Genomic DNA, 14,351 nt, shown 5'->3' with positions numbered 1-14,351 from the left:
CTCAATGAGATGGATTGATTCAGTGACTGGGGAAATAAGGGTTGGTGTATCAGAGACAATAAGTTTGGCACAGGATAGGGCAGGGTTCAGAGCTGTTGTACATAGGGGCTCTATAAATTGCAAGTGACTCAAGGGCACATAACAACAACAACAAAGTTTCTCTGCTCTGTTTGTCTAACAGGTTTAGGTTTAAGGTTTGTCACTTCAAAGTCTTTGCACACCTATATGTATTTGCACTCTTAGATATTACCATCTTGATCTAAATTCTTTTAAAACTACCATTTAAAAAAAAATCACCAGAAGCCTATAATTGTATGATGATGGCTGCCTTGGAACCTCATGACTCTCCTTTAAAACCTAATAACTGTGTCTTCTACATTCCAGCATGATAGACTAGTCATGTCTTCTAATGTTAAAAATATACTGTGAAAATCTCAGGGAAATACTTAGAAAAGGGATAAAATTATAAAATACCTAGGGAAAAAAAGATTTAAAAACTGATTGTTAGAACCTTACAAAGAGATTGCACTCTTTCTGTATACCTTTTAAATGTCTTTTCATGTGATGCATTTAAAGAAAAAAAATGCGGATTATCATAAGACAATTTAAGTGCCCTTTGTAAAATAGTATCCTGTCCAATAGATTCATCTGCTTTTTATCTAATTTCTATTGACTATTTTATGCTTCAATTAATAGTATGTGAAACAAATTATGGAGGCTAATAAAGCATTTGATAGCAATGGTGCAAATGTGTTTCAAATTTTCAAAATGATTCAACCAAAGCAGGAAAGAAAATTAAGTAGGATTAGCAAAAAAAAACCAAAAAACAAAACAAAACCGCAATTGCAACACAAAAACCTTAAACAATAACATAGTTTAGATAGAGAGGTAATTTTATTTTAGAAATATATTTAAATTGAAGAAAATGGATTCATAGACAATCTGGTGAGAATAATGAATACAGTACATAGGGTAACAGAACAAACCGACAAATTTTTTTATATTTTTAAATGATTTAAAATTTAAAAAGCAATTCTCATCTATTACAGGTCTGTCCTGGATAGGGTGAAACCAAGCTGCTTCTTGGAGGCAAGAATTTTGAAGCTCCATCTTACTTATATTGGGCATTTTTCCAAGAGGATCAGTTCTTGGAGAGGGAAATTATGATCAGACAATGTAGCAACAGCTCAGGAGAAGACGACCTAGGGTGAGATGGTTTGATTAAAAAACTGGGGTATTGGGAATAGCGCTGGAGATACTGAGATTGATTGGCTCAAGATAGGATAGGATTTAGAGTTATTATATACTCAAGTGACTTGATGGCACATAACAACAACATTACAATAAGTAAAATTAAAACCATATTACTGATGAAAAGATGTAATTTATAGATATGTAAATGCAACAACTATAAATTCTTGTCAATAAAATACAGTATTTTCAAAGTTTTTGCATTTTAAAATTATATTTTTAAAAATATTTTTAAAATTTCAATTTACTTACCACACCTTTGTAAAAATAGATTCATAATTTTCTTTTATTAAGACTGCATAAGCATACATCTTGGAAGGAGAAGTGACATCCACTTCCATAATAGCTTGCCTCCAGAAACCCTATGATCCTGGAGAGAGGATGAAAGGCACCCAAGTGTCGAGGACTCTCCTTCATAGGGTCACTATGAGTCGCCTGCGACTCGACGGCACTTAACAACAAGCATACATACTTCATGAACCATACTTCATGTGTTGATATAAAGTTATGGCTCGTTCTATTAAGCGGGAGAATGCCAGACCATCTCCCCCGTGCTATTAACTGCTTCTGAAATCCCGTCAGTGTTTCAGCTATGGGTCAGTTCTGACTCTACAGTGGACAACAGTAAGAGTTCTGTTAGAGGCAAGGATGACAACACTTCATCACACATACTTTAGGCATAATGTCAGGAGGGCCTGTTTTGGAAAAAGACATTCTGCTAGAACAGATGGAGTCTCAGATAAAGAGAAGACAACTCTCTTGAAGCTGGACTGATACAGTGATTGCAACAACAGATGAGTAATATCGGAGATTGTGAGAATGCTTTATGATAGGGTAAGGATCAGATCTGTTGTTTATAGTTTCAATATGAATCTTAGTTGACTTGATAGCATCTGATAACTACAGTTTCATGCATTGCTATTTTCTATTAGATGGATCACAACTTACATTTTTCATTGGATAGTCTACAGAATTCCAAATAGGACAATTGGAATGTCTAACAAGTTTCTCCATTTCCATTATGGAAAGACAAAGTTTGAACAATCAACAAAATGCAAACTGGTAAGATTAATAAAATAATGCTAGCTCTTAGTTTCAGTTTAATTCTGTAGGTTACAACTCTTTTCAATTATTCTAAAATAAAATATGAAGAAGAAAATAGAATAATTTAGGCTTTGCTGAAGCATGGCTAATGAAGTACAATAATTTACAGACTGTCTCTTTTCATAGAAAATGTCACCATTATAAAGGCCCAAAGGAGCATGTTAGAGACTATATCATGTCAAGATTACTTTCTGGTCTTTGTCAGAAGAAAACATCAGAACATATGGCAAAGAGGAGGGGAATGCCTTTCATAAATGCTCAGACATGTCATCTTGAGTTCTACAATTATTCTGTAATAGATAATCCTCCAAATGAAGCAATTTTTAAGAATATAAGTGTAGATTTATATTATTAATGTACTTCTTCTGTATTACATAGGTAGAAAAGATCCAGGCTAAATCTTTCCTGAAAGAATATATATCATACAGCACAGCCTAAAATTTGGTGGTGACCTTCATTCTTTTTTTTAACAATCCAGTAAGTTATATATTAATATTCTAAAGTAGTCTTTTGAGGCAGAGAGACGAGGCTTTTCCTTACATACTTCAGGCATGTTTCTAGGAGGGGCTACTCTTTGGAGAGGGGTATGATGTTTGGAAAGGTCGAGGGTCAGCGAAGGAGATGAAGACCTAGACCAGGTGGATTGACATGGTGATTGCCACAAGAGGCTGTAATGTGACAGGAAGTGTGACGATGGCACAGCATAGGACAGGGTTCAGATCTGCTGTCCATAAACTCGTTATGGATCATACTTGACTCAACAGCACCTAATAATAACAATTCTAGAAATGGAAGCTTTCTGAAAACAACAATAATAGCATATTCTTTATAGAAAGGGAAGCTTTCTAAAAACAATAATAATAACAAGGGAGCTCTGGTGGTCTAGTGACAAAGAAGCTGCACTGCAATCCCAAAGGTGCATGGTTTGAATCTACTAGATGCTCTGCTGGAGAAGGAGGGCCCATCTCTTCCTGTGCCAGTCGAATCCAATTTAATGGTATACAAGAAAAAAAAAAGAGCATATTCTTGAAATAATATTGGAAAACACCAAAATGTATGTGAGTAATTGAATGAGAACCAATAAAAATAAATATATAACATCAGGAAAGAATTCCTTATATTTGCAGTACAGGTATGCTTGGGTTTCATATAACAATAAATTTCAACTCCAGAATTCTTTAACAACAGGGATCCAAGTTTTCCATAAGGATTTTTTTTAAATTAAATCCTTTTCACTTTTCCCTGAAGAAAGAATATTTTTATTTCCCTAAGAATTCCAGCATTTAAATATAGAAACTGTATATAGAGGAAGCAAAATAATATCCATATCTCCTGTGCATTTTTAAAAGAGTTATTTTTCACAGCTTCAGTGTAACAAAACTATTGGGTTGTGTCCCTGCGTTCTAAGGCTCAAGCAAAGTTATATTTAGAAGGCATAACTCCAATACTTAAATCTTTTGTTCATAAGGTCACTATGAGTAGTAATCAACTCACCAGCACTTAACAACAACAATTGCTATATTTATCCAAAGTACTCTGAAATATCAAGTTATGTAAAGATAAATATGCCATGAGACCATCATACTTTATATACATAAGAAGGAGTCTACTGGTTGAATGGGTATTTGGGAGAATGTTTCACCACTTCCATGAGTTCAGATAGGGAGGCTTTGGTACAAATTGAACCTTGCTGTATTACTATTTCAAAGTATGAAGGTTCAAATATACCCTGATATTCCTCAGAATATAGACCTGGTGATCTACATCCAAAAGTGCTATTCACTGAAAAAATCTGTGGAGCACAGTTCTAATCTGACACGCATAGAGTTGTGTCCTGTAGGAAACTTGCTTCAAAAATATGCCATTTTTCCCCAAAAACAAATCCTTTCTGGAGTTAACACTTTGCCAAGATCTCATTGCTGTATCCTTTTAGTCCTATATCTAGGATGTATGTCTACACAGTACCACTGGTGTGGGGGTGGGAAGTCTTGGAAATTAGCCATACTAGAAGGCATATATGCAGAACAGATTATCTGGGAGGCTGGGCTCTATGAGGAGAAAGGTGGGATCAAGATTGGTGGATGATTTATTAACAATCTGCGCTATGCAGACGACACAACCCTGCTTGTTGAAACTGAAGAGGACCTGAAGCACCTGCTGCAGAGCGTCAAGGACTGCAGCCTACAATATGGATTGAGGCTCAATGTCAAGAAGACAAAGATTCTCACCACTGGACCAATTGGCAGCATCAGGATGGATGGTGAAGAGATTGAGACTGTACACAGCTTTAGTTTGCTTGGCTCCACAGTCAACACTCTTGGCACCAGTTGCCAGGAAATTAAAAGGCGCATTGCCATGGGAAAGTCTGCTGTTAGGGACCTCTCCAAAGTACTGAAGAGCAATGGTGTCTCTTTGGAGACCAAGGTGTGTTTGATACAGGCCATGGTCTTCACAATCACTTGTTAAGCATCAGAGAGTTGGTCAATGACCAAGGAGGATAGAAGGAGAATTGATGCCTTCGAGCTGTGGTGCTGGAGAAGAGTGTTGAGGGTACCATGGACTGCTAGGAAAACAAAAAGATTCATCCTGAAAAGAAAGGGTCAGACTGGACGGCTCCTTGGAGGCAAGGATTCTGAGGCTCCATCTAACATACTTTAGACATGTTGTGAGGAGAGACTGGTCCTTGGAGAAGGGCATCATGCTGGGGAGGGTGGAGGGACAACACAGGAGGGGAAAGCCCTCTATGAGGTGGATTTATTCAGTGACTGGGATAATTGGGATGGGAGTATCAGAGACAGTACCATTGGCACAGGACAGAGAACAGTTTAGGGCTGTTGTACATAGGGTCGCTATGATTTGCAAGCGACTCGACGGCACATAACAACAACAACAACAGAAGGCATACCAGTGCATAGATATATGTCCTCAGAAATCTTTCCCCAAAGCACGTTTCTATTTCTATAAGTTGGCAATCATTACCATCAAATGAATATTTTGAGAGTTATATTCTTTGATGTACACTCATGATTTGCCTTAGTGCTATGGAATCAGAATGGAACTTTGGTCCCTGGATTCTCATTTTGTATAGTTGCCTAATTTCTTCTCTGTGTGCATTGTGAATTTCTCCATTGTGTAATGAAAAGGCATTATACAAATTCTCTCTGGAAATTAAATAAAAAAGCCATGCTTCCACTAACTTGGCATATTTCATGGAATGGATGTGCCGACTAACACATTGCATTTTAAACAAATTACTCTAATGGTTCTCAAAGAATATGTTTGAATATCATCACTCTGCATTATTCTCAAGAGCCAGTCTTTATGTACAGCGACTACATACACTCTTAAACAACAGATGCCTTAGGTGGTAGATGAGCCTGCTATAAAGTATCTGCCACCTGCTTTCGGCCATCGTTATTCCCTTAATAGCTTTCTACCTGTAGGCTTGCGGAGCCACCAAAGAGAAGAGCCATTCCCCAAAGTACCACCACAAAAGCAATACTTAAGAGATTGGCATCCGAGAGCCAGCTGAGCAGTATTTCCCTCTACACTGCTGCAATATGTCATTCTTGAAAATGCCATGTTAGTGGATATGACTTTGGGAATTGACTTAATAACAATAAAAATGCTTGGCACTTAGCAAAGAAAGTGTCTTTCATCCCAAAGGGCCCACAAGTACTTCAGAATCAGAAATGCAGTCCTCTCTGAGAAGGGTGATGATGGCACTCAGCTCAGAGATTCGGAAAATGAACACAAGGGGAGCATCTTACCTGAAAGAGATATCATCGGCTTTTTATTTTCCACATGAAATGATCCAAGCTTGAATTCTCATCTCTTCAGAAGGGTGCTCAGACTTCAAAAATAGGCTTTTGTGTCCCACTCTAGTTAGAGACTGCTGAGTAGTAGGGGAGAAGTGACCTTGAGGCTGTGAAACTTGGGTTTGACAGTGTCAGAATGGATTCAAATAACGTTGACATATTTCGAGTACTCAAGATTTCAATATTACATTTATTACAATGACACATTATTAAAATATGAGCCAAATGAGTTTCTATTTTGAAGAAAAACTTGAAGCAAAGTTGAACCAAGGCCAAAATTTAAATCCACTGTCTATGAGTCAGTTGCAACTCATAGCAAATGTGTGGGACATTAGAACCACTCTTACAGCATTTCCAAGGCTATAAATCTTTATGGAAGGAAGCAGAGCAATGAGTTCAAACCATTAACCTTTCAGTTAGAAGCCTAGTTCTTCGAACACTGTAGCACTAAAGCTTCTTAATAAAAGTTGAATTGCTGGGTAATTCTGACCCTAGCATAACGTGTTCATAGTGAGGTTCTGCCACATTGGTTAATGACGTTTTGATCTTGGTGAGTGCATCTGCTGTAGTTGGTACTGACTGGCTTTTTGGGTTCATTTTTAAAATTTTTTTATGAACAAGCACATGAGTTTTATTTTTGCTGATTAGCATGTACCCACATGCCTGTTACATAAAAGAAATGGAATAAACACTCCTTTTCCTGGCTAAATTTTGTCCTAGAAGTCTGTGAGATGTCTGTATCAGTTAGAGAAATGTGAAGATGGTCTCCATCTCTCCCACAGAAACCTGCATATTCTCTCTTTTGTGTGTGTGTGTGTGTGTGTGTGATTTTAAAAATTTTTTCTACTAGTTTATTTACAAAATTCAAATACAAATTTGAACAAACTCTTTCAATTTCCCTCACACCCCCACCTAACAAATTATACAAACCAATGATTAATCTTCTCTTCCCCCTGCACATCCACATCCCTCAGCTTCCAGCCTCTCCCACCTCTCCTGGATCCTTATACTCATTCTACAATAATGGTTGCAATATTTATTTATATGGGACTGAGTTAGTTCACTCAGCTTAATGCTCTCCAGTCCTTCCCAAGTTAGGTAATAATTTACAGTCATTGCTCCTGCGTGCTGCATAGTATTCCATTCATTTGTGGTTGGACATTTGGGCATTTCCATTTTCTTGGGAAGGTGAATAATGCTGCTATGAACATTGGTGTACTAATCTCAGTTTGTGCCTCAGTTCTCATATTCTCAAGGTATATTCCAACTAATGGAACACCTGGGTCATATGGAATTTCTATGTTCAGTTCTTTGAGAAAGCGCCAAATTGTCTTCCAGAATGGTAGCACCATTTTATAATCTCACCAATATGTATAAGAGTTCCTTTCTCAGCACATCCTCGACAGCATCTATTACTTGCTGCCCTGCTAAACTTTGCCACTCTTACTGGAGTGAGATGGTACCACATTCTGGTTTCGATTTGCATCTCTCTTATCACCAGTGATTTGGAGCATTTCTTCATGTGTCTGTTTACCATTTGAATATCTTCCTCTGTGAAAATTCTTTCCATGTCTTTTGCCTATTTTGTAATTGGGTTATCAGCTTTTTTTTCTTGTGGAGGTCCAGGAGTATTCTGTAAATTTTTGTTAAAAGACTCTTGTCTGAGATGGAATTACCAAACGCTTATTCCCAGTTGGTAGGTTTTCTTTTCACCCTGTTGGAAAAAGTTCTTGATGTGCATAGAGATTTAATCTTCAGAAGGTCCCATGCATCGATTTTATTCTCTTTAGACTGTACATTTCTGGTTGTATTTGGCAGTCTCTTTATACCTTGGACTAGCGCTTCTAAGCTTGATCCCAGTTTGTCTCTTAAGAACATTATGGTTTTGGGCTTTACTCCTAGGTCTCTGATCCACTTTAATTTTTGTGTGTGATGTGAGATGGGGATCCTGTTTCAGCTTTCTGCGGGTGAAGTCCAGTTTTGCCAGCATCATTTGTTGAAGAGGTTATCATTGCCCCATTTGATAGCTTTGATTTCCTTGTCGGGTTCATTTTTTTTTAACCAATCATGACAGTTCTGAGAATATTTTCTGATTCATATAATTGAATATATGTGTGAAAATTACTGTTAAGAACACTCTTTTCTTGAGCTGTTAATAGCTATTTTCCTTAACATAAACATTATTTAAGGACTTATTTGTTGTTAAATTTGATCAGAAATTACTTTTTTTTTTTTAGACTAGAGAGAAAACTAGTTAAACCATCAAAACAACTTAACTAGTTGTTTTTCTGGTTATGTTAATACTCACAAAGTAATCATGGCAAAATAATTTTGTCTGTAAAGGTTTGACTTCTCCATATAGATTTCAGAATTTTCTGATTATCCCATTATTTTGGAAAAATTATAATTTATATAAAGAATGACCCAAATTTCTTCTAAACAGCACTCAGGCCTGTAACACCAGAGAGGATGGCATTTCTCAGATAGATCAATTATACAAGATTAACCACACAAGGCCAGTGGCTATCCAAGGATAAAACTCATAAGGTGGGAAAGAGGAAAGGAATAGGAAAAAAGAACAGAGAAAAACAGAACAAACAACTGCTACAATGTAGAGTTTGGAATCAATATCACAAAACATAAAGTGAAAACCAAAACATCAAAACATAAGTTCATGTACATGAACTGTTAGAAAAGCAACTTGATCTGTAAACTTCCACTCAAACTACAATGAAAAGTTATTTAAAGTTTACCCAATGTTACTCTTATTTTCTCCCTAAAGATAGTTTTTTAATGTCATTGACCCATGACTTGTAGTCCAAAAGTATTTAGTGTTATATTGCAGTATTTTTTTTCAAACCTAGCTGACAATGGGCCTCACTCAAGAATTGGTGATGTAAACCTGCATTTTTTCTTTTTATATTCCCCATAAAAGAGGGGCGCTCTGGTGGCCTAGTGGGCAAGAAGTTGTACTGTCAATACAAAGGTAGGCAGTTTGAATTCACCAGCTGTTCAGAGAAAGAAAGAGAGACTATCTCCTCCTGTGCGATTTATTTACAGCCTCTGAAAACTGTCTAGAGTGTCATATATGAGTTGGTTCCCACTTAGTAGCAATGAGTTGTTTTATTTTGGCCCATAAAAGATGATTTATCTATTAGTTGTACCTGATCAAAGCAGAGAGATTTTCCATTGTTTCATATACATGTGAAAGTTGAACAATGAATAAGATTGATCAAAGAGTCAAAACCTTTACATTGTGGTGTTGGTGAGGGGTACTGAAAATATTTTAACTGCCAAAAGGACAAACAAATCTGTCTTAGAGGAAATGCAACTAATGCATCATTTAGAAGCAAAAATGGTAAAACTTTATCTCACACACTTTGCATGTTTTCAGGAGGGACCTGACCCTGGAAAAGAACACCATGCTGAGAAAAGGGAGAATTAGGGATAAAAAAGGAAGATCCTGAATGAGATGATTTGATCTAAGGACTTCAATAATGGGTTTAAGCATTTTGAGGAGGCACAGGATAGGGCAAGGCTTTAATCCATTTTTCAAAGGGTCGCTACAGATCTTGTTGACATGACAGTACTGAACATCAGTTAAAAAATGACGAACAGCAAATGAGACAAAATATGCTTAAACTAAGCAAGGTGGTTTTGGTTTGTTTTTATCTTTTTCTATTTTTCCCTGAGTTAGGAGGTAGGCCTAAATATAGTGCCAAGCTGTATGTAACAAGCTGGTGTATAACACGTCAGCGGAGCCCCAGGTTCCTTTTCTTGTCTGCTCTGTCATTTTTACTCATGACTTCTATCCTTAAGGTCATTTCATGGACCAAAATAGCACCTCACTATCATTTCTTTCTCACATAACAAAAAGGAGAAGTGAAAAAATAAGCGGAAAATACAGTGTTTTCCTTTGCGGAATTGCCTTTTAAGTAGTTTCTCCAAGATCCCAGATAATATTTCCACATATGAATTATAACCCAGGCACAAGGGATTTTATTTAGGATATATATTCTCTTACTTTTTTATGCTTGCCACCCCAAACAAAGTCAGAAAATACAAAGAGAATGAACATTGTTAGGTGTAGTTGACTTGACTCTGACACACAGCGGACTTATAAACAACAGAACAAAACATTACCTGTGACACCCTCACAACCTCTGCTACGGTTAAGGCTGTTGTCATAGCCACTGTGTCAATCGGTCTTATTGAGGCTCTTCCTCCCTTGAAGGTAGACAAATGGATTAGCAAATTATCTTTGCTCAAAATCACACCCATTTTGAATGTATTTTGCTCTAGGCAATTTAGCTAAAAGTTATGAGTGATTTTAACACAAAAATAAGTGTTAAATAATATTGTTTGGCAACTATGTTGAGCAACTAATTATTACTAGCATTACTAACATTACTAACATCTAGTAACTCTGCTCTAAATTACAACCACTTTGAAAACTGAATAGTTGTTGTTGTTGTTGTTGTTAGGTGCCATCAAATCTAGTACAATCCATAACGACCCTATGAACAAAAGATTTCAACCTTATTCTATTTTGTGCCATCATCATACCTCCTGACACACTAGAGTCCATTATGGCAGTCACCATCTCAATCTACCTGGTTGAGGGTCTCCTTCCCCTTTTGCCTACCCTCCACACTTCCCAGCATCATGTCCCTTTCCAAAGAATAGCTTCTCCTAGCAATACGCCCAAAGTATCTGAGGTGAAGCTTCATCATTCTTGCCTCCAAAGGCACTCCAGCTTCACCTTCTCCAAGTCATATCTGTTTGTTCTTTTTGGCCATTCATGAGATTTTCAGTGCTCTTCTACACCACAGCTCAAAGGTGTCAATTGTCCTATCATCCTTACTCATTGTCCAGCTCTCAGATGCACAAGTGATCAGAAAGACTATGGCTTGAATCAGATGCACCTTAGTCCTCAAACTGACATCATTATTCTTCAATAATTTGGACAGGTCCCTAACTGCAGGTTTTCCCAGTGCAATTCATCAATCTTATTTCCTTATAGCTGGTACCAAGAGTGTTAATTGTGGATCCAAGTGAGATGAAGCTGTTGACAGTTTCAATCTCCTCTCCACCCATCATGCTTCTGTCTATCGGTCCAGTGGTAAGAATCTGTATTTTTGACACTGAGATACAATTCATAACTAAGGCTGCAATGGATTAACCAGTCTATGCCAGGAAATTTGGAGGATAGCTATCTTGACAATATTTGGGAGAGGTCCATATTTGTTTCCATTCCCAAGAAAGGTGATCCAGCTGAATGTGGAAACTATCGAACAGCATCATTAATATCACATGCAAGAAAAATACTGCTGTAGATCATTAAAATGTGGCTAAAACAGTACACATACAGGGAACTGCCAGAAGTTCAAGCAGGATTTCGTAGCATCCATGGCACAAGGGATTCATTGCTGATATCAGATGGTCCTGGTTGAAAGTAAAGAATACCAGAAGAATGTCTATTTGTGCTTTATTAACTATTCAGAGGCCGTTGACTGTGTGGATCATAACAAGTTGTGGCTGACATTGCAAAGAATGGGAGTCCCAGAGCACTTAATTATGCTCATGTGTAACCTATACCTGGACCAGGAGACTTGTGTGAACAGAGCAGGGGAGCACTGCTTCGTTTAAAAATTGGGAAGGGAGTGTGTCAGGATACCTCTTCAGTTTTTGTGCTAAGCAAATTATTCAAGAAGCTGGACTCTATGAAGAGGAGTCTGGCACTAGGATCACAGGGAGACTCATCAATAAGCTCTGTTATACAAATGACACAACCTTGCTTGGTTAAAGTGAGGAGGACTTGAAGCACTTGTGGCAGAAGATGAAGGAACTAATAGTAATGAATGATTTTATAAAAAAATTAAACAAACAATATTAACTCTAGTAATACTGAACTATAGAGCACCTATAAGTTGTCAGGTACCGGTCTAAAGGTTTTATAAGCTTTGCCACATTGAAGCCTCATCCAAAACCATTGAAGTAGTATTTATTATTATCCTCACCTACCTAAGAAAAACACAGGTTCAGACTGTTTAAGATTATTCTCCAAAACACCCAGCTACTGTGTGCCCACTACTAACCTTGCAGAGGCCAGGGCCGGGTAGCAGTCAGACTGCATTGACTCAGTTGTTTTATTTTGAACTCAAACATTTTTTTGATAGTTAATACACAAGTCTTGACCACTTTAATAGAATTCAAATGAAGAAAGAGCAAGTTTATTTCTTTTCTACACACTAGTTATTCCTGGTTTTGACACCTCAAAAAGGAAGAACTGTAATTTATCTTGAAAAAGAAAATTCCCTTAAGAAAAACTGCCAAAGTTACAAAGTTAAGATATTTCCATGTCAAAATACTTTCTATCCCACAGAAGCTGCCTTTGCCAACAAAATCCCTGAAGTGAATCTGCCAAAGTTGCTTAAGTTTGTTAGAGACAATGGGTTCAGTGCATACCACTCCCATATCTGTGTAACCTTTTATTCCATACTATGTGAAGGTAAACCTTTTTTCCATACTATGTGAAGGTAGACATGCTGTTGCTGTTGTTATGTGCTGTTGAGTTGCCTGCAACTCATAGCGACCCTTTGTACAACAGCCTGCTCTATTCTATGCCAATCTTACTGTCATTGACACACCTACTTCCCTTACCCCAGTCACTGAATCAATCCATCTCATCAAGGGTCTTCCTCTCTTCCACTGTTCCTCCAAATGCCCAAGCTGGACATCCCTCTCCAAGGACTGGCCCCATCTTGCAACATGTCTAAAGTATGTTAGACAAAAGTCAGAATTCTTGTCTCCAAGGAGCAGACATAATGTACCAAAACTAGATGTTACTTCAAAACTCAATGGATTCAGTCCCTTATGGCTAGGAAATTAGTTTTCTAAGAGAATACAACCAAAAATACAAAAATACTGTCTTTCAGGCAATTCTAACTCACATCCACTTTCAATCACTTTATGAGGCTGTATAGTTTTATGGGAGGAAAATGTTCGTTGTTTCTGCCCAGAGAGGATGATGGATTCAAACTTTCAATCCTTCAGTTAGCAGCCCAGAATGTAAGATATTATACATTCAAAATTTAAAAACTCAAACTCCCTGCTTTCTAATTGATTGGTGACCTTCCTCTGAGGCTGCAAATAATAATGGGCAGAGATAGTTCATTTTCTGCTATTGAGCCATTCGATTCAAACTATAGAAGACCTGTATTCTTCAGATTACTGGTGCAACAATGGACTAATTTACTAGAGCTCTCTTAATTTGGACTAAAACAGCAGAGTTTCATAACTTGCTGTAGAAAATGGAAAATTTGCTAAAGAGTGAAATATTCTCTAGAGAGTGAAAAATATTCACTTTTTCTTGTGTTTACATTTGTAGTCAGAATACAAACTAAGTGAAAGATTTCTTTTCACATATCACCAGCCGTCAGGAAATCAAAAGATAAACCGTATTAGGAAATTCTCTACACTCTCTAGAGTACTGAAGAGCCATGATACCAGTCTAAAGACTAAGGTGTTCCTGATACAGGTCATGGTCTTCAGAATTACTTACTATGCATCGGAGACCTGGAAAACAACTAAGGATGATAGAAGAAAGATTGAAGCCTTTCAGTGGTGGTGCTGGAGAAGAGTGTTTAATATACTGTAGGCTGCCGGGAGAACAAACAGATTTGTCCTGGAGAAGGTGAAACTGGCCTACTCCCTGGAGATAAGGATTTTGAAGCACTGCCTGACATACTTTGGCCCCATGGTTAGGGGTGCCTAGTCCTTGGAGAAGGACTTCACGCATGAAAGAGTGGAAGGACAGCACAGGAGAGGATAACCCAGGATGAGATGGATTGAGTCAATGACTGGAGAAATGGAATTAGATGTACTGGAGATGGTGAGATTGGCTCAGAATAGGGCAAAGTTCGGAGCTAATGTGCATAGGGTTGATATGAGTTGCAGGCAACTCAGTGGCACATAACAACAGCAGCAGCAACAACATTTTATACAGCATCTTCCATTTCTGAATGGTATGTGGGGTATCAAAACTTAGCCTAAAATTTGTGTTCATTTTATCAACAAACTGTTGAATTTCAGTGTAATCTAAAGAAGACACTGCTAGGGAATGATTCAAAGGAGGAAAATAAAACAAATTCCTGACTGAGATGGTTGTTGTTGTTG

This window comes from Elephantulus edwardii, unplaced genomic scaffold (assembly GCF_000299155.1).
Source record: "Elephantulus edwardii isolate Elephantulus edwardi_28Jun2011 unplaced genomic scaffold, EleEdw1.0 scaffold00179, whole genome shotgun sequence".
Classification (NCBI taxonomy): Eukaryota; Metazoa; Chordata; class Mammalia; order Macroscelidea; family Macroscelididae; genus Elephantulus; species Elephantulus edwardii.
This window is presented reverse-complemented; position numbering follows the sequence as displayed.